We start from the raw sequence: 23,260 nt of genomic DNA, 5'->3' as shown, positions 1-23,260 counted from the left end.
CCATTATATAGTCTACATTGAGGCTCATTCTTCCTTCTGATACGTTTGATATTTGGTATCTGATATTTGATATCAGATATTGATATCTGATATCTGATAAATATCTGATATTTTTCAGATCCTTTGAGTTATATTCTTTACCACTTACTGTACAGATTCAAACCTGCGAGGTTTCTTAATTCCCTGGTTTATATCCCTTCAGCTCCAATTCCTCCGTGCTTTAACCTAAAATGTATACTTATTCTTTCTGGATTTAATCTGTTTTCCTCAAGAGAGTACCTTTCTGACTTTCTAGTAAAATGTATTCTTGCAATTTGAGGAGGAGCTCCATCTTAACAAGACATCATTGTGTCAAGTCTCAAAGAAAACCAGGCTGTAGATAAAATGTCTATGGGACAACCAACATAACTGAAAGTTATTCAGTAAGATTCAGAAGAGCTCTTTAATTAACAGAACTCATTTAACTGTTTTTGAAATTATCCACATTTTTAACATACTGAATTTTTTTTTGGAAAAAGAATGCCTTTAAAATAAACTTGCCTAAAGAATCTGTTCTAAAAAATATTTTCCTTAAATCTCAGGGCCATACCCATACAAGATCATCCCTTCCTTCCCATTTGTTCAGTTTCAGAACCTCACAGTGGTGATACTGGACTGATGATAGTTTTTCATTCATAGTTGAAGATTAAAATGGCTGTATAGTCCGAAGTAACAACAGCCATTTGTGTATATTAGAGTAATTACTACTTTTCAAAGTTTTATCTGTTAATTGAAGAACTTATGAAGACAGCCTCGATTTCTAATATCCGAGTTGATTGAAAGTTCAAAATATTGAAGATAGTAAATATTTTACCCTGATTGGTTAAATGGTTTTTGTTGTTATTTACAAGCATGAACTAAGCATAAGTTTCTCAAAATACATCCACCCAGAGATGACACAATTAACACTACCTCTTATCAGTAACTACTCAATCAATTAAGCATTCAAGCTTGAATTTTCTTATATATAAAATAGGAATGGGAAAGTGCTCAACTCATTGACTTTTAAAATCCCTTCCAAAGTGAAATATTATTTGATTACATGAATTCTACAATATTTGTGTATCACCTAAATATTAATCATGTCTTCTGGTAATAAAATTTTTTTAAACATAAGCACAAAGTAAAGTCTTACATGATCTCTCCAGTGTGCTAAGAGCCTGAAATTCTCATTTACTCTGAAAAGAGTTCTGCAGATGTAGAAGAACAGAAATAGTATGTGCCTCTGCAAACTGGAGCTTAACAACTGTGAATCCGACAACTGCACCAAGAGGAACTCCTCTTGAACTTCAAATACGTACCGAGTACTCAAAGTAGATATGCCTCAATTTCTGATCCAATTTTATCTAAAATAAGGATGTGTTTGAAAACTTCAAAGAATATTTATTTGCCTGATGGAGATAATAAACAGATATATTGTGAGTAATTTGCCAGTCATTGGTGACTATAGGAGATTTCCCCAAAGAGAACTACTTGCTGGGTGTGTTAGTCAGCTTTCCATAGGTGTGATCAAACACCTAAAAATAAAGAATGAAAGTTTTATTTTGGCTCGTGGTTTCAGCAGTTTCAGTCCATAATCGTCTGGCTCCTTGCTTAGGAACAAAACATACACTTCAAAGGCATGCTCTAGTTACCTACTTCTTTCTTTAAGGCCCCACTATGTAAAGTTCCATCATCAACCAATAACCCATTAATCCATTCATTAGGTCAGAACTCTCATTATCTAATTACTTCCTAAAAGCCCCTCCTCTGAACACTGCTGCATTGACGCTTCCTAGTTGGTTTGTTTACAGTAAATACTTATTTGAGAACCTACTATGTACAAAATAGTAATAGATTCTGTGAGATAGAAATATACACAAAGTGTAATTTCTAACTTCACTCTGTAAGAAAGATGAAATTTATACAAATAGTAACACTGACACAATACTCACAAGAATTCTCAAGAATTCCAAGTAGATTTTTGTATATTCAGCATTAAATCACACAGACATTTGTATATGCACATGGAAACACACTTGTTGTAAAGCCAAGAAATATAATCATAGTCACTAAATATTTTAAGGAAACAATGAGCAGAAGAAGAAACTGGGAGAACATTTACCAAGGTATATATTTACAACTAGTGAACTTGTGTTGTCTTTTAATAATATTAAATGAATTATTTAAGATACTAGTGGCAAGATGAAGAACTTGCCCAATATAATGTTCCTGAAATGTCTGGAAATCTCTTTTTCTTTTTCTTTCCTTTTCTCTCTCTCTCTGTGTGTGTGTGTGTGTGTGTGTGTGTGTGTGTGTGTGTGTGTGGTCATGGTACTTGAACTCTGGACCTAGCTACTGTCCCTATGCTCTCTTTTTTGTGGTGGCTAATTGGAGAGAGGAATATCCAAAGCCTGGGCTAGTTTAACCTCAATCCTCAGATCTCAGTTTCCGGAGTAGATGGATTACAGGTGTGAGCCACAAGCACCCAGCTAATACCTGACAATCTTGTGTATGCTTTCAAATTGTATTGTCTTTTCATTGAAATAATTTTTAATGGAGTCCTTAGTATTTTGGCTAAAATTACATGTCTTGATGAAACTCCTTAATATTTTAAATGAACTAATAAAGGAAATTTTATTTATGCATATATATATGTGCGTGTGTGTGTGTGTGTGTGTGTGTGTGTGTGTGTGTGTGTGGTCAATCTTGTAAGGACATGTAAACAGTAGCTCAAATGGTTTATGTCAATCTTGTAAGGATATGAGCTACTTTTGAGCTACTGTTTACACATCCTTACAAGATTGATCACATACATATAACTTCTCTATTGCTCTCAAATTGTGCTAACCCCCATAGAGAAATAAAAACAAAAAATGCAAGTCAGTATCAGAGTATGATAGATGTCAATGACTGTTTGAAAACCCGATGGGGAGTGGTAAGTAGCTTAGCTTATGGAGGAATGTAATCTCAGGTTGTCCTAGGTCAGGTTCCTTGGAAGCAGCGCAAGAAATGAAGATCCCTGCAGAAGGATGCATTGATGAAGTGCTCTCAGGAAATACTTGTAAGAAAATGAGGGAAGCAGGCTGGAGAAGAAATGGCTTTGCAAAATTGTAATTTCAGAGAAAGTCTACTCTCTGCCTGATCTTATTAGAGAGTCTGGAGGATAAATTGCAGATGGAAGGAGACAGGGCTGTTGTATGTATGCATCATTCATTCAGTCATCACACCCTGCTCCTCCAAGCAGAGGGAAAGAAATATAATCTCCATATATCTCTAGGTTGAGAGGCTTCCCGTCTTAAAGAAAGATACTTTTAAACTAAGCAACTGAGAGTGACTATAGCCAGTCTTTCAAGATCTTGCTTCATTCCCAGTAAAGAAGGTCTGGACATAGATAGTACCAATAATATTCTCTCTCACTCATCCTGGCACAGTTCAGTTCACTTGCTCTTTACATTTAGTCCTTCTGGTCAATGCTTCTCCAGTGTTCTGATGGTCACAATTACCAGTAAAATTTGTAGAAGAGTTAGTGGGATAACTGCTGAGATTGGTCTCCCTAATTCATATAACATCTTTCTCCTCTGCTACCCTTTCGACCTTTTCTTCCCTTTCTGCTGCCATTTCACGAAAATCTAGATGATTCATCTACTAGGATGTCCCATCCCTTCATCTTGGAGACAAAGCCCCTGTTGGATAAAACTTTACTTTCTCATGACAATTTATATTTAAAATCATGCAGGAAAATTCCAAGAGATATCCTGGTGTACATCTGAATGTCAAACGTATTTCTCCCTCCAACTTTACACCTCAGTAACAAGCATGGTCACAGGAACCTTTACTATTATGACACGTCCTTTCTTTGCTTGCTGCTCTTCTTGAACAGTAAGTTTAGAATGCCAGGTGGCAGCTATAGTTTTCATTAAGTTAACTTAGTGGCTTCCTCTTCCCTTCTGGGAACCATAAGCTCTTTGACACAGGAATCCAATAGCTGTGTAGTGATAGTGAGTAGAATAATCCTTATCGTACCTCTTAGTTCCAAGATGCATTCAGTGTATCAACTGGGGACCATAAAATATATACTATCTTTAATATCAGATATATACTGTATTCTGAAGATAAGTGCATAATATTTGTAGGAATCAATAATATATAAGTCACAAATGCATAATCAAAAGACAATCCCAGTACTGTCAGATCAGCAGCTCCCAGAGAAGTCTGCAAGCCAAACCTAAATCCACATGCAAGAAACCTTCAAGCCAGGGAGTGTGTGAACCAGTCTAGGAAGAGAAATTTACCAGTGCACCACCACATCTGTGGTAGGAAGGTCATCAATAATTGAAAATTAAGATGATTCATATCTCAGAATCCCAAAAAGGTTGAAGAAAAAGAAAAGAGATGGCACAGGGAAGAAAAAAATCAAGTATAGTTTTTTTCAAAAAGCTAAACTATAAATGGTATTAATTATTGTGTTTAAATATATTTATGATGAACTATGTGATTTTTATGTTTTTTTTGTATGTTCTTCCTCCATGGTATAACCTCTGTTTTCACTGTATTTGATTCCGGTGTCCTGCATCTTGTATACACATTTTTCTAATTTGGGGAGAGGAAGGGAAATAACAAAATGCTGAAACAAGGATACAAGTTGACCTATTGTAACAATGAGATGTACAAGATACTTTGAAAACGAACTTTACAACTTCAGGATGGGAGGAGTTGGGGAGGTGCGAAGGAAAGGATGGTAGGAGAAAAACAAAGGAGGAGATAACAATGCTCGATAGGAAATGTACTTATTACTTTAGTAGTATAACTGTAATACCCTCTGTACAGCATTTTTACAATAAAAAAATATATAAAACAGAACAGAAAAAAGTAAAATAAATAAAATAAATGGTATTAAGAATGAATGCTTTGGGGGCTGGGAAGTTGGCTCAGTGGTAGAGCACTTGCCTTGCATGCCTGAGGCCCTGGGTTCGATTCCTCAGCACCACATAAGCAAAAAGAAAAAAGCCGGAAGTGGCGCTGTGGCTCAAGTGGTAGAGCACTGGCCTTGAGCTGAAGAGCTGAGGGACAGTGCTCAGGCCCAGAGTTCAGGCCCCACAACCGGACCAAAAAAAAAAAAAAAAAGAAAGAATGCTTTGAAGAAAAATCTAGAAATAATAAATCACTTTATAAAGTAGAAATGTGTGTGATAATTACAAATTTCAATTGAAGGATTAGAAGATAAATTAAAGATATCATTCAAATGTAGAATAAGAGAATTGTATTAAGATTGGTCTAAATTCAAAATATTCCAAAATGTGACAGAAGTTCCAGAGACACAAAATGAAAAATGAGGAAAGAAAATTATTAGTGAAATTCCAGAATATTCCCCAATTATTGGGACATGCCTCTACAGATGAAGTGAATTACTAAATATGCATCAATAAAAAACACCTATTGAGCCCACATCCTAACGTATGTCTATAAATAGCCAGAATAGAGATACAGAAATATCTATGGAGGAGAGGTCAATATGCAAAATAACTAGAATAATGTTAGAATTTTTGACAGAAACATCAAAAGCTAAATGACAGTAGACAAAGGCCTTTACAGTTCTGAGAGATTGTTTTCAACTTGAAATATATATATAGATAATCTATATATAGATAATCTATCAATCAAGGATGAGAGAAGAGTAAATTTTGCCTATTTTATTCTTTGTTGGGAAGCTTCTACAGGAAAAAAGAAGAAAAGTTCTAATATACAGGACATTGATATGAATGTAATGTCCAAGATAACAGCCGTATAAAAGGCTGAAAGAGGAATAAAAGTCTGAAATGTTTCAGAAGGCAGAAACTTCAAGAAGTTCCCAAGTTACCTAATAACTGAAATTCTAGAACATTTAGAAACATTTAGATCACTCTGATAGAGCAGATGAGTAATATTTAAAATAAACATAAAGAAAACTGTGGGTGATAAAATGGAAATACCTTCTGGAAAAATAGAAAGATGTATAAGAAAGAAAATGGAATCTTAATGTATTAATAGCCGGATAGTAAAAATATTTGCATTATTATTTCTACTACTGTTATCTACTTACTTGAATAAATTGAAAGGTTGTATAGATGAAGGGGCACTTAGATGTCTAAATCTTCCTCCAGCATAAGAGCAAACCAATGGTGAAAATCAAACTAGATAATCCCACAATATTTAGAAATATAGAAGAAGTTATCAGAAGAGATAGACAAAAGAATAGAAAGTGATGGTCTGAGAAGAATAGATGAAAAATAGATAAAAGAATTACTGATGGGGTGAGGGTTGGATGGTGTAGGTGAGGAGGTGGGAGGGAAGGGATAGTAGGGGAAAATCAAAGGAGAAGGCAACAATGCTGGATAAGAAATGTACTCATTACCTTGCTCATGTAACTGTAACCCCTTTGTACAGTATTTTCACAATAAAAAACTTAATTAAAAAGAATTACTAATTTTTATAATTATTTATGATTATTACATTATTTAACCATTTGTATTTATGACCTGGATTAAAAAATTGCAGAATGAGAGCATGCATGGTATAGAAACATGTACTTCAAGTGTCAAACTAGCATCTATCAGTAAAATAAGTAATCTTGACATGCTATATGTGGAAAAAGTAGAAGATTCAAAGGTAACATGAAAGAAGACAGAAAAGGCAAAATTTAATAAGAGTTCAAGCTCACCCAATAAGAAGCTGGGTGTGGTGAGATGCGGAACCTACACAGGTTGCCATAGATAGGAGGATCACAGTTCTAGCTAGCTCAGAGCAAAAACATGAGACCTTATACACAAAATTACCAGCCCCCACTTTTTTTTATTTACCAAGAGTGTGGCTCAAGTGGTAACACATTTGCCTGGCAAGCAGAATGCCCTGCACTGATACGTTAATATTGGCAAAATGAAGGAGGAGGAAGAGGGAGAGACAAAGAACTGTCAACTGCCAAACTTCTGCAAGTTACATGTCATTGTTGAACTATTTTTAATTATGCTGTGTGGAACATAAAGCAAGGTGAACTAGACGATGGGTATCTATTATATACCTGAGAGGGTGTGAAGGAAGCTAGTGTTTACTTACACCTTCAAGTCCCAGGAGAAGTATATTGTCTGTATTTCCTCATGATTCTTTTGAAGACTATGTCACTCATTTTACACTTGAGGAAACTATCTGACTGATTAATAAGTTTTCCAAGATCAACAATAATGTAGGTCAGACATGGAAATAAAGTTCAGAGGTATCTCATTCTTTTTTTTTCCTTTTTTTGTGGAAAGATTGTACAGAGGGGTTACAGTTACATGAGCAAGGTAATGAGTACATTTCTTATCAAGCATTGTTGCCTCCTCCTTTGTTTTTCCCCTTCCATCCCTTCCCTCCCATCTCCACAACTACACTCTCCAGAGGCATCTCATTCTAAATCCTATATTCTTTATAGGCAATCACATTACTTCCTTAGATTTCAAACACACACAAAAATCAGTATCATGAAAGCTACTCTATTAGTTATGAAGTAAATTAGACAAATTTGTCTTCAAAAAACTGACTCCTGGTTGGTCATCTTTTTCATGATGGCTAAAGTCGAAGAAACACTGCCTACATTCAGTGGACACCAAATTACTCTAAGATGTGGGATTAATCAATGTAGTCCCTAAAGCACTGAACTGAACCTTACATTCGGTAGTTTAACTCATGATTACAGTGACTCTTCCTCAATGCTCATTATCCACTGAAGCAGTAAAATGAGGACATAGCAATAGTAATCATTTTACCATTTCCTGACCAGATGCATCCTACAAACTTGTTTTATGGGAGAATCTACTTGTGGATAGACTTGGCGGATGAAAATCTCTTCCCTAATGTTTCCTGTCTAGGGTTCTAACCCCATGGCAAAGGCAGCCTTCCAGATAGCCACACTTACCACCATAGTCCATTTGGATGTGGCCAAGGGGCTAGTTTTGAATAAGTGGGTTGAGAATACAAGAAACAAATGTCACTTCTGGACCAAGGGTAATTGGTGAGCTCATGCATGGGGAGCAGGACCTGCTGGGATGGAAACTGCTCCATCAGGGAGAGAGAGAGCACTCAACTGACCCACCTAGAAATTTCATAAGCCACTGAAGTTTTTCAGCTGCTTTTTACTTCTAAAGCATTACTAATGCACCTTTCCCTCGCATATTCAAGTCCAAAGTCCAAGTTATATGTGAAAATCATGAGAAGGAAAATCTACCAGAATGTGTTTAACTTCAAGGAGCGATGGTCATGAGATCAGGTACACAGGTTGAGGTCAGATAATTTTTTTAAGCCCTAAAATCCAAACTAGTCTATAAAATGTAAAAGTATCAGAGATGGCAAAAAAAAAAAATAATAATGGTTAATCCAAAAGCAACAAAGCAAAGAAATTAAAAGTACAGGAATGGTCACTCAGTATGAGCTATCAATGCACGGGTGGTGGTTTTATCTTCAGATCCAAGAACTAGGATTAAAGACAAGTACCCACAGTCAAAAACAGCAGGGCAGGGCTGGGAAGGTGGCTCAGTGGTAGAGTGCTTGCCTTGCATGCATGAGGCCCTGGGTTCGATTCCTCAGCACAACATAAGCAAAAAGAAAGAAAAGCCAGAAGTGGCGCTGTGGCTCAAGTGGTAGAGCGCTAACCTTGAGCTGAAGAGCTAAGGGACAGGGCCCAGGCCCAGAGTTCAGGCCCCATGACCAGACCAAAAAAAAAAATCTGTAGGGCAAAGGCAGCAGCTAACAAAGGCTGACTGGAGAAAGTGCCAGAAACCAACGGCTGAATGGAAAGCTATGCTAGTTTTCTATAGCTACCCTTATCAACCTTGTGAGTTATGAATATTTTTCTGATACTACTAGGATTTAAACTCGGTGCCTCAACTTGCTAGGCTGGTGCTCTACCACTTGAACCATACCTCAAGTCCTCATTTTGATTGATTTAAAACAACACACATTTATTATCTGAAAGATCTATAAACTTTTGGTCTGACATGTATCTCATTGACCATAACAGAGGTATGAGCAGGAAGGTGCCCTTTTGGAAGTTTTATAGATTAATCCATTTCTTTGCTGGTTCCTACTTCTAGAAGCTGTCAGCATCCCCTCGTTTGTGGAGCCATTTCTCCATCTACATCCCTCTGACCCTACTTCACTTTGGAGGTCTTTCCCTGTCCATGGCTAGGATAGCTAACCCTGTGTAGAGCCATCGCTCAATCACACTGGCAAAGTCCTTAACCACATAATGTAATGTAGTCACATGGCCATCCGTAGACCATTACTTTTGCTACCATTGCCAAATGTTAAAATGAGGAAGAGAGCCAATGTATCAAAAAATAAACATGGTACTTGGGCAGAAGAATGGCTCCATTCTAATATATTCTAAACTACATAAAGCCAGTCCTGCAAGCAGGGCTCTTGGCTTGAGGCCCAAAAACAGAGCCCCATGATCTAAATGATAAATAGTTAGGGCTGGTGACATATGTGGAGGGCAGAGGCTCTTAACTGGCAAAGATCAGGCCAAGATTTTTAACCTCTCCCTTCCATCTCCCCCTTCCCACATAAAGAGAGAGAGATGATTAGATCTGAAACTTGCCAATGATAAGTAGAGTAGCTCAGCAAAGTCCACAACTACCATGAGATGATCCATTTGTATTTAAATGCAGGGAATGAACATGAATCTGTAAGCAAAATTTCAACTAAGTAAATTAAGCTTAGATACAGAAGATAAAGGAGAATTATTTTTAAAAATCCAACAGCCAGCCAGGCACCAGTAGCCACTGGCTGTAATCCTAGGTACTCAGGAGACTGAGATCCTGAGGATCCAACTTTGAGGCAAGCCCAAATAGACAATTCCAAAATTCCAAAGCAAAGTAAGTCAATAAATAATAAATAACTCAAGAGCCAACAGAGTAGTAAGGAAATGTACAGTGACAGACACTGAAAGAAACACACTGAAGAAGGGTTAGATGGACTTCATTCCTAATTTTTCTCTGAAAGTGTCTTGTTTTTGAGAATCGCATTTCATTTACAATAGATGCAGCTAGAGAAATGTAAGAAACAAATTTTTACTCCTGTGTTTATAAAAATGGGCTACAGGCCAGATGTTTTTCAGGAGACTAAAAAGTAGTTATAGTTTTTACAATGGGGGACTGGGGCATTTTGTAATTATAGACATTAGGTTGCTTTTCAATGAAATTTTATCTGCAGAGAAATCTAGATAATGTTTTGGTTATGAAGACATCTTTTTAAAAAGATACACTTAAGATCTTGAAGTGAGGTGTTGCTGCATCAGGGACCACTGACTCAGTAAGCTCAATTGAAAACTGAAAAATATAATAAATCACAACCCCTACAAGCAAAACCCCATTACATTTCCTGCTGGCTTTTGCACAATGATGGAGAAGGCTGTAATCCAGAATATAAACAAAAATTCATATGGAAGCAACAAACACTTAAAACATTCCCCAGTCCAAGGAACTTTTTGCCTAGGACTTGGTGACTCATGTATATTACTGAGTAACTCCATTCAGTGAATATAATGTGGAGATGAATACAAAGAGACACCATTTACATAGTCTAATGACTGCCATATATGGATGATAAATGTGTGTGCCAAGAAGTCTGGCCATTCTTTTTTTGGGGAAATTGACTAAATGAGATGGTGACAAATGAAGTGTGCATATAGTAAGTCCCATGACAACCCAGATATGTATACTCTCAAATCTGGAAAATCAAGTTACTCATTCTTCATTACCAAAATGCTTTAAACCAACATGTAAATAATGGGCAAACTGCCATAAGTTGAATTTGCTTTAAAAGTCTCAGAGCATAAATAGAAACCAGAGCTACAACCACTACTAATTCACTGTGAGAACTGATGGGAATGACACAAGTCTTAAACCTCTTGCTTCTTGAAGCTTACTCCAGGGACTTGGCTAACAAGACTTGGCTAAACAAAGAACAGAAAAACATTTGATCTGCCACTTATATTATGTGTTCTTCCAGATTGCCATGTTAATTGCACTGCAAATACAGATTGCCTCAGGTTAAAAAAATGGGAGATGAAACCATGCTCTATTGGATCTCTCTACTGCTTTGCTAATGTCTAAAGGGGTTTGCTTAATCAAGGAACTAATTCCGTACTATAGAAAAATTAACCCTATGCCAGTATAAGACATCTATAACATTGGAGTATCACAGTGTAATCTAAAGTTTGTCAATTCATCTATACTTCAATAGGAATGGCTAGAAGCATACTCTTTGCATCTCTGGGTTTCTTTTCTTTCTACTTCAAACTATTTCTTTATTTCCAATCCAGAAAAGGCCTGACATGATAGCAGGTTTTTATTTCTTCCTCCTTGATGAGCTCTTTGAGTCTTAGGATCATTCTTTTCCATCCTACTGATTTCCATCCCCATCACACTTAGTCTCCCTATCATTTTTATTCATCCATTCATGTTTTCCATAACTATTTATTGAACATGACTCTCTGTGTTCTAGACAGTATGGTGGTACTATTGGGGAAGGAGGGAAAGTGGGAGAAAAACAAGGGAGGGGGTACCAATGTTCAAAGGGAAGGGTACTCATTACTTTACATATGTAACTATAACCCCTCTGTACATCACCTTGACAATAAAATTAAAGTTACAAAATTAAATAAACATAAACGAGCAGGCAGACACAGCTATTGAAGTTCAGTTTCCTTTTAACAGATCAAGTTTCAATTTGATTCCTCTTGCTGTGCCATTCACAGTAGCTTTGTGCCCCACGTGTATTCCTTAATGCCCAGTACTGGGCACTAGTCACTAAGTGAGCATCCCAGTGATTCTCCAACTTGGCGATGGAGGAGACCTTTACAATGTCAGGCCCTCAACCTTAGTCTGTCCCTTCACTTCAGATTAAGGACTTCTTGATGACAGGGCTGCAATAGCTCATTTGTGATTGTTTAATGCCTATGTTAGCATGAAGGTCAATGACTGTCAAGCTTCAGTTAAAGACTCTATTTCTCCTGGGTTTTTTTGTTATTTGTTTGTTTGCTTGCTTTTGTCAGTTGTGGGGCTTGAACTCTGGGCCTGAGTGCTGTCCCTCAGCTCTTCAGCTCAAGGGTAGATAAGAGTCTCATGGACTTTCCTGTTTGGTCTGGCTTTGAACTGTGATCCTCAGACCTCAGCCTCCTGAGTAGCTAGGATTACAGATGTGAGCCACCAGTGCCTGGCTTACTTTGGCTATTTTGTTAACTTCTAGTTCTAGTGACTTCATATAAATCCATGCCATTGAAATACAAGGAAATGAATCTCTTTGTTATCACTCACTTCCTATCCATATTAAAACTGGAGATAGAAAGTTTCCAAATGATCCCAATGAATTATCTATTTTAGAGTTTCTAATAAACCTGTATGAATTTTCTGCTACAAATGAGATGCTTTAGCTAGATTTCACTAAGGACTCCTTTCCCTCAGTTCCATGATGATCTAATGTTGAGATGATCTGTTTTTTATTCTGGCAAATGTGCTGGCACTTTTCAAACTGATCAAGCCATCTAAAGTACATCTCCTTCTACATGGGACTAAAATATCTAAAATCATAAAGATATCACCACACACGTTCAAAAATGTTCCCTAGGGCAGAGTGCTGAAAGGAAGAAAAATGCTTGCAAAATAAAATATAGTGAAAACTCTATAGTTGCAAGAATTCTCCAGCCACTGATCTGAGAACACTTGCAGAACTCAGTAGATCTCTGACAAACTGAGGCGGCAACTATTGCATAAATATTATAGGTTAGGTAAACAGAACAAGACAATATACACCTAAGAGGGTGATAATACTGGTAGGTGCCTGTAGTGGTTCCAGTGATGAAAGGACATTCTCCTACAGGGTTTTTCAATTTAGAGCCTGCAGAGCACTTCCTCTGTGAGAAGTCTTTGAAAGAGTTGGAGGGATGTGGGCTTTGTTTTAGTCAAATAACCCTAGAAAACACTCACATGTTTTGAAAAAGCACATTAGCCATTCAATAGCCATTCATTATAGGCCTACTATGAAGACATTTGGGGCAATGTGCCGTGGCTCCCTCGTGCCTATAATCTTGGCTACTCAAAGGGCAGAGATTGTGGTTTGAGACTAGCTCAAGCAAAATATTAGCAAGAATCCATCTAAACAACAAACAAACAAACAAAAAAACTATGTGTGCTCTTCTGCTACCATCTGGATAAATGAGATTCCAGTTCTTCCCTGAAACTCTATGATAATAAATCTGGCACAGGTAGCTTATTTTTTTTAATTTTTATTTTTTATTGTGAAAATACTGTACAGAGGGGTTACAATTACATGGGCAAGATAATGAGTACATTTTTTATCAAGCATTGTAGCCTCCTCCTTTGTTTCCCCTTCCCATCCTCCCTCCCCGCTAACCCCCTCCCCCGTACCAAACTTGTAAAGTTCATTTTTCCACATAACAACTTCTACATCTCATTGTTGCAATGGGTCCACCTGTATCCTTAGTTAAACGATTTTTTTCCCTTCCCCTCCACAAATTATACCAACATCAAATACATTGAAAGCAGGGGTTATACTGTGGGGGAGGGACATACAAAGTAACAAAGAAATAATCTTATAAATGTGTTAGAAAAAATCACATGAAAAAAACATTTGAGTATATATCTTAGGGTTCATTTCCCTAACATCACCTTATCTGACCTTTTCTGCTTGACTCAGACATATACTAGATATTGCAAGTAAGGAAAACCATGGGACATATGTTTCTTTGGGCCTGGCTTACTTCATTTAATATAATTTTTTCCAAGCCTTTCCATTTCCTAACAAATGGGGCAATGTCATTCTTTCTGATGAAGGCATAGAATTCCATTGTGTATATATATACCACATTTTTTTTAAAAAGGAAATTCTAGAAAGGATGCAAAAAGCATAATATATGGGTTAAATTGAAAACTCAAGGGAAAGGGAAAATTGCAACACAGAAGTGAGACTGAGAAAAATAAAATGAAACCAAGACAGAATGGCACAGACTCCTTCGGTAACATCCTATGCAACAAAACTGGAGTTTGGTGAGATCTGATCATTTTTGTAACACAAGAATTTAAGTCTCATTTCCTAGCAAGTTCTTTCTTTTCCCTCTTCCTTACCTAATAATATGAAGTCCAATTAATCATGTGCCTAGCTGTAATGTTTTTAAGATTTTCTGGCAAAGAGACTTACTTATTTGCTCAAGCATAGAATAAAACTCCAGGCATGTGATTTTCCTTCTAGGAAAACAAGTGGGCTGCCAAAAAAAAAGAGCTTTAGCACTGACACAGTGTGTGTCACAAAACCATATGATGGGTCTAACCAAAAGTGACAAAGGCCAACCATTAGATGTCATACTTAGGAAAGAATTCAGAAATAATATAGAAGTCAAAGCATGTAGGGCTTTTAATCATCCCCCTTGATATCATGGAAGCTATCTAAGGATATCTTGGGAAATCTTTTCTCTTTAAAAGGAGTGGGTGGGAGTAAGACACAGTAAAATGATAGGGAGCTGCACGAAGGGTCCAAACCTAAGTGGCTCTAGTTCTTGCGTTCATTTAGCATTTGGTGAAAGTGAGTACTCAGCCATTCAGGCAAACGTAGTGTGTGATACTCTAGACTGCAAAGTGTACTTTGGTCCTGTTTTATTTCAAAGCAATGTTGAAGCATTTGCTCAGGCTCTTCTCCCACCTCCATAGTCTCACCTGGCAGCAAGGATCTGTTTGCAGGGCAACCTGCAAGCTGAATCTCCAGATTCTCAACCAGAATCTATCATTGTACAAATGCAGACAAAGATTAACCTTTAGGGGTGTGTTCTACCAGCATTTCTTTTTATTTATACCTCCACTCTTGGTAACTTTCTTGAAATTCCTCCTAGTAGCTCACACTTATCTCTTCTATAGCATTTACCACACTGAGCAGGTAGAATCTATTGCTCTCGCTCTCTCTCCCTTCCTCCCTCCCTTCCTCTCCCTCTTCTTCTCCTCTCCCTCTCCTTCTTTTCCCCCCTCCTCTCTCTCTTTCTCTCTCTCTCCACTTCTCTCTCCACCACTCTACTGTTTAAAAACCTCAAAGCTGGAAATAACACCATACTGGTCTTATTGACAGAAATATAGTAGGCAGCTTTAAATCTATGTTTTGAGTTGTTTTGGTTTGATTCAGTTTGACTGGATTTTCGTTTGATTTGGTTTAAAACAAATGTGGTTTTTAAAAAAAAAAGGTCTTTGAAGGGAGAGTATTCAATTCTTTTCAAAAATAATGCTCACACCCTACATATGTGTATTATCTATGTTAGATCTCATGTCAGGGACAAGTATTAGGGCTTCAAGGAAAGATCAGTGAAACTGAGGAGAAAAAGAAATGAACATGTGTCTAAGACAAGACAGCAAAAACATGTCATACACATAGTATTGATTTTCCAGAGTTTCTTAAAGAAGATGATGTTGAAGTAATGGATGCTTTGCTCATGTATCCATCGACAGGCCATCCTGAGCCACTACATAGATTAAGAAAGGGAGCAATAGACATTGGGGGAAGCAGATTGCTCCCATGAAGGAATCATAAGGCCTGTAAATGAAGCAGGAAAGAAAGACTGGGCCCAAACTTGGAAGGGGCATTCAGCTTTAGAATTCAAATTTGGATTTTTCTATAAATAGTGTGGTACCATCAAAAGTATCTGAACAAGGACGTGACATAATCTTTCCTGGGTTTGGGGATTGTTCTGGTGGTAATGTGGAAATGGAATGTGTCAGCTTAACCCCAAGGCAACTGTGAGACCTCTTGGCTCAGGTGATCATTTTGGTTGTTTTTTGTGTATTTGTGTGCCAGCCCTCGGTCTTGAACACAGAGCCTGAGCGCTGTCACTGAGCTTTGTCACTCAAGGCTAGCACTCTACCACTGGAGCCACAGCTCCCCTTCCAACATTTTCATGGCTAATTGAAGATAAGAATCTCATGGATTTCTCTGCTCAGGCTGGCTTTGAACCCTGATTCTCAGATCTCATTCTCCTAAGTAGATAGAATTTCTAGTATGAGCCACCAGCTCCTAGCTCCTTTTGGTCTTTTAAGCAGAATTTCTTGTGAAGATATTAGGTGGTATAGCTGAGAAAGAATGCTGAATTTATTAAAATTGGACACAGGATGTTTTAAAAAGAATGTAAGAAGCTGGGTGCTGGTGACTAACACATGCAATTTTTCCTATTCAGGAAGCTGAGACATGGAGGATATCTCAGTTTTGAAGCCAGCCTAGACAGAAGAGACTGAAGACTCCATCTCTAACCAGCAAATAATGAACTAGATAGAGAGCCATCTATGAATAGAAAAGTCTGACAATAGAACAAGTCTTGGAGTTCAATGGTGCCAGAATGAAATAATGAAATAATAAATCACAAACACAGGGATACAGATAGAAGAGAGAGATAAAGAATAATTCCCCAAGAGAAGGCTATGATGATTAACAAATCTTCATATTGTATCTGAGTTCTGAGATAATGATTCTGAGGTGGGAAAATACTGACTACATGCTATCTTACCAACACAGTGTCCTATGAGAGGATTTCTACAGTGAAATTGCTTAAGGAATAAGAATAAGGTTAGAGTGACTTCTAGTGATATTGGAAAGGTAAGAACTAGAAAAAGGTTCAGTCTTTTATAAAATTCAGTTTGGGAAATTAGAAGGTGGTATAACATGTTAGTCCATAACAAAAAACAGCCATTAAGTTCTCTAATTAAGTAAATGCAGAGATGTAGCACTAGGAACCTAGGAACGTGAATAGAATAGAGAATGTCTCTAGAAATAAGATCAACAGATTTGGACCTCACATACATTTTGCACAATGGAAAGCCTGTAGACAGCGGTCATCTATTATTGTGATGGCATTTCTATCAATCAAAGAAAATTGCAATCTGATTCAGAAAAAGACATTTAAAAGGCTAATGGCTAAGGCTGAGAGACCTTTGCCCCCAAGTTACTAAACTTACAAGAGACAGTGGCTCTAGCTAACTGACAACATACATCACATTCTAGTATTCTATATCTGGACTACAAAGGTTTGGTGTTAGGTTGTATCCCCTCAGAGCAAACACTATACGAATGCACTAAGAGTTCTTCCTCCCAAACCTAAACTTAGCATGTGCTTGATGTCAAGTGCATATTGAGTGACTACACATTCATTGACTGGTTGCATTGAGCATCTGAAAAGTGGAAGGAACTTTAGAGAGTGCTCAGGCCAGCTTTGTTATCTTACAAATATGGACAGTAAGTCCAAATAGGATAAAAACCTCCACCCTACATTTTCGTGGTTAGTTAGCAGCTCAGCTAGAAGTGAAGGCCAGATTTCCTTTATTCTTTGCTCTTTACAAAGCCAGCAGGAGCTCCAGGCAGTCATCTGTGTGATCTCCCACGTCAGTCAGCTCTACCATCTGGGTCGACAGGAAAACAGTGACTCATAAAATCCAACAGTCCTGTGGAATGTTTGAGAGGTGTGCTTTTCTTCTGGCTGTGAAGCATTTTCAGTTTTCATAAATAAACTCTTATTTTAAATGCACTAGCAGAGTTGGCTATTTAACAGCCTTACAAGTCATGGGCATATTTGGAGTTGATGCCGAGCACACTTTTAGGCTGATGTGACAGGTGGGTCATTTGATAAGTAGAAAGCAAAATCGTGTGAGAATTGCTTCAGTTGAGATCACCTTTCTGTGATTCTTCCATAAACCAAAACTCGACTTCATTTATATCATGAAGCACTTAAGAGTGACAGGAAGGATGGCAGTTTGAAATTTGCCAAGGGCAACACATCGAGATGACTGAAAGTTTGCTATCTGAGAAAAGAGAAGGGACATACATACCTTTTAAAGCCAGGTTCTGCTATCTTCCTATCCAGAAACCCTTGCAAATTCAAGGGTCATATGGTTGGTATCTGGCGATAACCTTAAAGCTACAACTGGTGATGGAAAGACTGGGCTCCTTGGACACACAGAGTAGACACCACCCTTCATATTAATCCCATCTCGCATCCTGGGAATACACCAGGGATCCCTGCCTTCCTGTCTCCTTACATCTTCATAGGATGTTGTAAGGAAATGAGACTAGACCTTCCATTGTTCATGTCACCTTGCTCAGATACTTTCCTCTGCTTCTTTGTGTGCTAATGTTTTGGGACATACAGGCAAGCACTTATCTACAAAATCACAGTGAAGAAAAAAATGAAACTTTGGTAATATGCAGTAGCCATTCATCTTTTGAATATTCTTGTGCCTTTTCCACCTATGCACATTCTCTCCCTTACCAAAAGTTCTCCACTGTTGATTGCCTGTTTGCCTAAATGCTACTTTCCATAGTTCAGCTCAAGTTCTACCTCCTCCCTAAAGTCTGTACAGTTCAACTACCCGGATTGCATTCTTCTTTGCACTCTACAAGAACAAATTTATACACTTGTTCTCCTCTGCTTTAAATATTCCATGTAGTCTAGTATCCTTTCTTAATAAGTATGTGTTGCTTAAGTCTAAATAAGGTTCATCTCTTAAAAAAAAAAAGACATTTACAACAGGATTAAAAATAGGGTAGTCATCTGTAGCTGTTATTCTATCCCCACGATGGAAACTTCAAAGCATTTAGCATGTTGTCATTAGATTCCTTTCTATCCACCACATTAAGTCATTTCAACCCTCAGTCACCTCTAGAGAGGTCTAGGTAGGGCACACTAAGCGTCAGTTCAGAGATTGCATTCCTAGATTCCCAACTTGTTGTCCAGATCTGCTACTGAATCAGATTTAGACAAGTGTGAACTGGAGAAATGAACTAATTGTTACCACCATCCAAATAAAATGAAAGGAGCATTTTTGTTAAGTTGGCTGGAGATTCAGATTTGAAAAAAAAGGGAGCAAGGGATGAAAAAAGAATCCCAGCCTACAGCTGTCCATTGCTTTCTCTGTAAATGAGCTTTACTTACCTTATTTTTTTCCTATGTATCACGATGTGATGGAACTGGAATGTTGGAGAGGCTTTAAGTCAGGATTGAAAGATTATTTGCTGTAATCCAATAGGGATATTTGCTAACAAGCTTTATCACACTGTCACCCCTAATCCAGTCCTGCTTTGCTTTCCCAGATCATAGTTCTTTGCTAAATTAAAAAGTCCTGGATGTAGTACTCTGCCTATAAAATTTGATTTCAGAGTTTGGTCCCAGAATATATAGTAAAATTTTACAAATTTCCAGGTGTCATAACAGAGGTTACGTATTTCATGCACTTCACTTAATGGATCTGGCCATATCTTCAAAAGATATATTATTTGTGGAATCAAGTCATGTGGGGTAATAAAGTAAGATAAAATAGCAATTAAACAGAGATTTATGTGAAATGTTTAGATTTTTTTTCCTGTGTTAATACTCATCAGAATGACTTGTTCAATTACCCAATGTATGTATATTTTAAGTATGTTCTGCCAACTAGTAAACCTCTAGTTATAAGTTGTTTCCCTAAAAAAAAAATACTGAATGTAATTGACTTGGGGACACATTCATGGAGACAGATGATTGATAATGTGTATGTGTGTGTATATATATATATATATATATATATATATATATATATATATATATACACACACACACATATGTACAAACAAGATAAATATATATGATATCACAAATGAATCTGAATGACAGAGTAAATTATCAAATATTAAATCATTTGACAGTAAGTCTATTTTAATTCATATTTATGATAACAATCTTTCATATCCCCTATTGTTGGTCTTCCTTCCTGTCCCTCTCCCCCACATCCACCATCATATCAAATTCTAACTTTGTTGACTTCCAGGTTGAGCATAAGCTTGGTTACAAAGTAATCAATAGAGGCTTTGGACTCTAAAGGTAGGCAGGTGGAAATATGTCTGTAAGAAACTAAGTCCACTGTAAACTTAGCACATATGGTGACAAGTATTATTATCTAAATGGCACTATGGGATAGTCTCTTAATAAATTTTTTTAAAGTGTCGTTTTATGCTTTTTTTAATCATTGCCTACTTTTTCTAGCAATGCTAGAGGGGATTTTTGTCCTTCAGAGACATCTAATTTTCACAAGTGAAAGGGAGACTTAGGGCTGGATGAGCAAAGCTACTGGCATCTGGTGGACACAGGCTAGAGAGGCTGCTCAGCCTTCTGACACACACAGAAGTCTTCCTAACAGAGACCTATCTGGCCTCAAATGGTGCTATAATTCAGAGCCTGAGAAAACATTGCTACCATCCAAAGACACGCACTCTAACTGAGATCAAGTTAAGTGTTACAAATTAGCAGCCTGGTGCACTGAAAACTGTGCAGAAGATTTGCAAACTCATTACGGCCATTGGTTAGCTTGCCTCAGATACATAATCCCTTTGAGGTTCCTTTCATAAAAACAAAAGGGAAAAATTGCACAAGGTGAATTGTCCCTACTTCCTAAGTTTGTGACACATCATCAAAAGTTACCCCCCCACACACACACACACACCTCAGTCTCTGAATCCTTCCTCCTGCTCCTGTCTTTGCCCTCTAGGTATCTCTACCCTGCCTGAGTCTCGGGATTTCTTTTCAAATGCTTTGATTCCTTTGGTGGCAAAGCTCAAGCTCAGGCTGGAAGTGAGTCACCACCCAGCAGCGAAAGGAGCTTGTTTTTCTTTCTCTGAGTGCATTTCTTAATAATTTCAAGCCAGATCCTTCAGCGTTCCTTGCTTGGATCTTCTCTTAATGTCTAAGACACGCGGAAGAAAAAGAGCTGTGGCACCAAGACATTTTTTAATGATTAGGAAGGAAAGTTTTTCTTTTAATACCAAACATAACCAGAGGGCAAAGAAGCCCTAAACCCCTGTTACATAAGCAGATGCTAGAGGAACCCGCTGGAGTTGCGCTTTTTCTTTCCAGAAGCCAGATTGGGCTGATAGACCTAATGCCAAAAGTCAGCATCTCCCGATGCGCTGCTGTGCCCGACAAGGCAAGCAAAGAGAACTTTCTAGTTAGGGGGTGGAAAAAGGTATTGCCCAAAGTGATGAATGGTGGGGCTGGGATTTACAGTGGGAAGGAGAGGAGAAACAGCTAGCTAGCTAGCAGCCGCTTCACCCCGTCCACCCAGCACAGAAACGGTGCCACCCGATGCCCAGACTCCGGGCTTAGATCTTCAGAAGGACTACCTCTATTTAGCCTTTTCTAATTCACAGAAAACACCTTAGTGATCACAGTCACCCACAAATCCTCCCCAAACAAAATCGGATGCTAATCTCCTCTCTCCCCCTTTCTCCCTCTTCCCTCCCCCCTTCCCCTTTTCTCCCTCCTTCCTCCCCAAACTTCCCCCATCTGTGGTCTAAGTCTAGATCCCTGTTTTATTTCTCCCTCCCTCTCCAGTTTCCACTCCGTCCTCTGCTGTCTCCCCGCCTCCCCGCTCCCCCCATCTCCCTACACACACATCCCTGCTCTCTCCTTCCTCTCGCAGGCTCCAGATCTGCCCTCCCCGCCCCTCCCCAGAGAAGTGTCCAGCTCCTCCCGGGGCTGCCCGCCCCGCGGACGCCCCAACACTCCTTCCTTGCCCACCTACTATGAGGAGCAGCCCCTCCCACCTGCCCATAAAAGCCAAGTGCATGTTACCAGCCGCGGGTCAGAGCACTTCCCCGGTCCTCTCCGTGGGAGCCCGTGGGAGCCCGAGAGCCTGTCTCCCTGATCTGACGTGCTCAAGGTAAGACAGCACTTGTGCAGGCAGCTGACCTCCTGTGGGTGGCTGCTGGCGAATAAGTTGCTTCTGGTCAAGGCGCTTACAGCTTGGTTAGAGTTAATTCTTAAGGATGCCAGATCAGCTGCTACTTGCTTAACTAGCAAATGGTTTGAAAACAACCTTCTGTTTGAACAGTAAAATTTCAACAACAGGAGGGGGAAAAAAACCTTTTTGGCAGAAACAGCGGCAGAAATATTACAAAACCTTTTTCTCTCTTAAATCACTTTTTCCCCTCTTTCTCACTGTTGCTGAAGTTAAAATGTATCTCTTTGAATGTTGTGCTGACCTTTTTTTCATTGTATTTCCCGTATCAGTAGGGGCAAAGAAAACTTTGTCCCATTGTCAAAAATGTACTTTAAAAAGAACACAATTAGCTTCCTAAAAATAGCACAGTCAAAAGGTCTGCTAACAATTTTGTGATGTTTCCCAAACCCCCAAGACAGCTTCTGTGGGTTTAAAAAAAAAATCTTTCCAGGTTTAAGGGCTTGGAAAAAATGATGTGAACTGGTGCCCTTGTCCAGGGAGAGTAATCAGGTGGCTAATAGATAGGAAAGAACAAATCCAAATTTACAAACTTGGGCAGGATGAGCTCTTCTACAACTATCATTTTCACCAGGTCCTAAAATGTCAATTGTGTTTGGAAAGAAGAAAAATGTATGAAAAAGAACTTCATGAATTTCTCTCTACACACTTCAACCATCAAGCATTTCAATATGCTTCAAAATGAGAGAAAAATACAGGCCAAATTATACAATATTTCTGTGTCCACCAGACTATTATTAAGATCAGCTAGAAGGGCTTCGGAAGGTTTCATCTTCCTTGACGCTCACTCGTCCTTCCTGTGGCAAATGAAAATCTATCTGATTGGTTACTAATTCTCTGAGCTTCCCAATGGTTAAGCTAGATTCTTAGTGGGGAGGGGAAAATAAATGAATCTGTGTTCTAATAGTGAGGTAGAATGAGAACTGTGCACCTGTGAAAGGAAAAACATATTCCACAGCTACTTCTGTAAAAACCAGACTGTTGGTCCGTAATGTTTGCCATCAAAATCTGTGGGTTGTGTGGGATGAAACTCTCTCATGTGGGAGAAAAACCCTCTTCAAATGTTTCCTCTGAAGAATTGCAAAAGTCATCTCAGAAGCAGACAAACTGAAGCTGCCAGTCAGGAAAACAAACCACTATTTAGCTCTTAAGGTACTTCAAGTAAGAAAAACAGCTCTCTTTTTCTTTTATGTTTATTGCTTTTATATTGTTTTACATGGGAAAAAAACTCACTGTAGATGTGGAAAATTCTACTCTGAACAATCAAAGAAAACAGAATTTATTAGAAACTTAACTGAGGGTCTTTCAAATAATTGCTCCTTATCTTTCAGCTATGGAAAGGAAGGACAAAGATAGCGTAAAATTATCTTTGGGATGGAAGGAATTCAATACTATTATTTAAATAAAAAGAGTTACATGTA

General features: G+C 38.2%; 1 protein-coding gene and 1 long non-coding RNA gene across 3 annotated transcripts in view; one reads left to right on the top strand and one right to left on the bottom strand.

The window, feature by feature from the left end:
• Positions 1 to 21,760, bottom strand: part of LOC138832417 (uncharacterized) — a 62,185-nt gene extending 40,425 nt beyond the window's left edge. The window contains exon 1 of the long non-coding RNA XR_011373554.1: positions 21,674 to 21,760. This is a non-coding gene — a long non-coding RNA (uncharacterized lncRNA). The remainder of the gene's footprint in view (positions 1 to 21,673) is intronic.
• Positions 21,645 to 23,260, top strand: part of Col8a1 (collagen type VIII alpha 1 chain) — a 134,274-nt gene continuing 132,658 nt past the window's right edge. The window contains exon 1 of one of the 2 annotated variants that reach the window (XM_070030397.1): positions 21,645 to 21,761. The gene's annotated coding sequence lies outside the window, so the exon portion shown is untranslated. The remainder of the gene's footprint in view (positions 21,762 to 23,260) is intronic. The other variant, XM_070030398.1, reaches the window with a different exon arrangement.

This window comes from Dipodomys merriami, unplaced genomic scaffold (genome assembly GCF_024711535.1).
Source record: "Dipodomys merriami isolate MVZ:Mamm:240054 unplaced genomic scaffold, mDipMer1.0.p SCAF_2, whole genome shotgun sequence".
NCBI lineage: Eukaryota > Metazoa > Chordata > Mammalia > Rodentia > Heteromyidae > Dipodomys > Dipodomys merriami.
The sequence above is the reverse complement of the archived record's forward strand: the minus strand, read 5'-3'. Positions and strand labels throughout refer to the sequence as shown.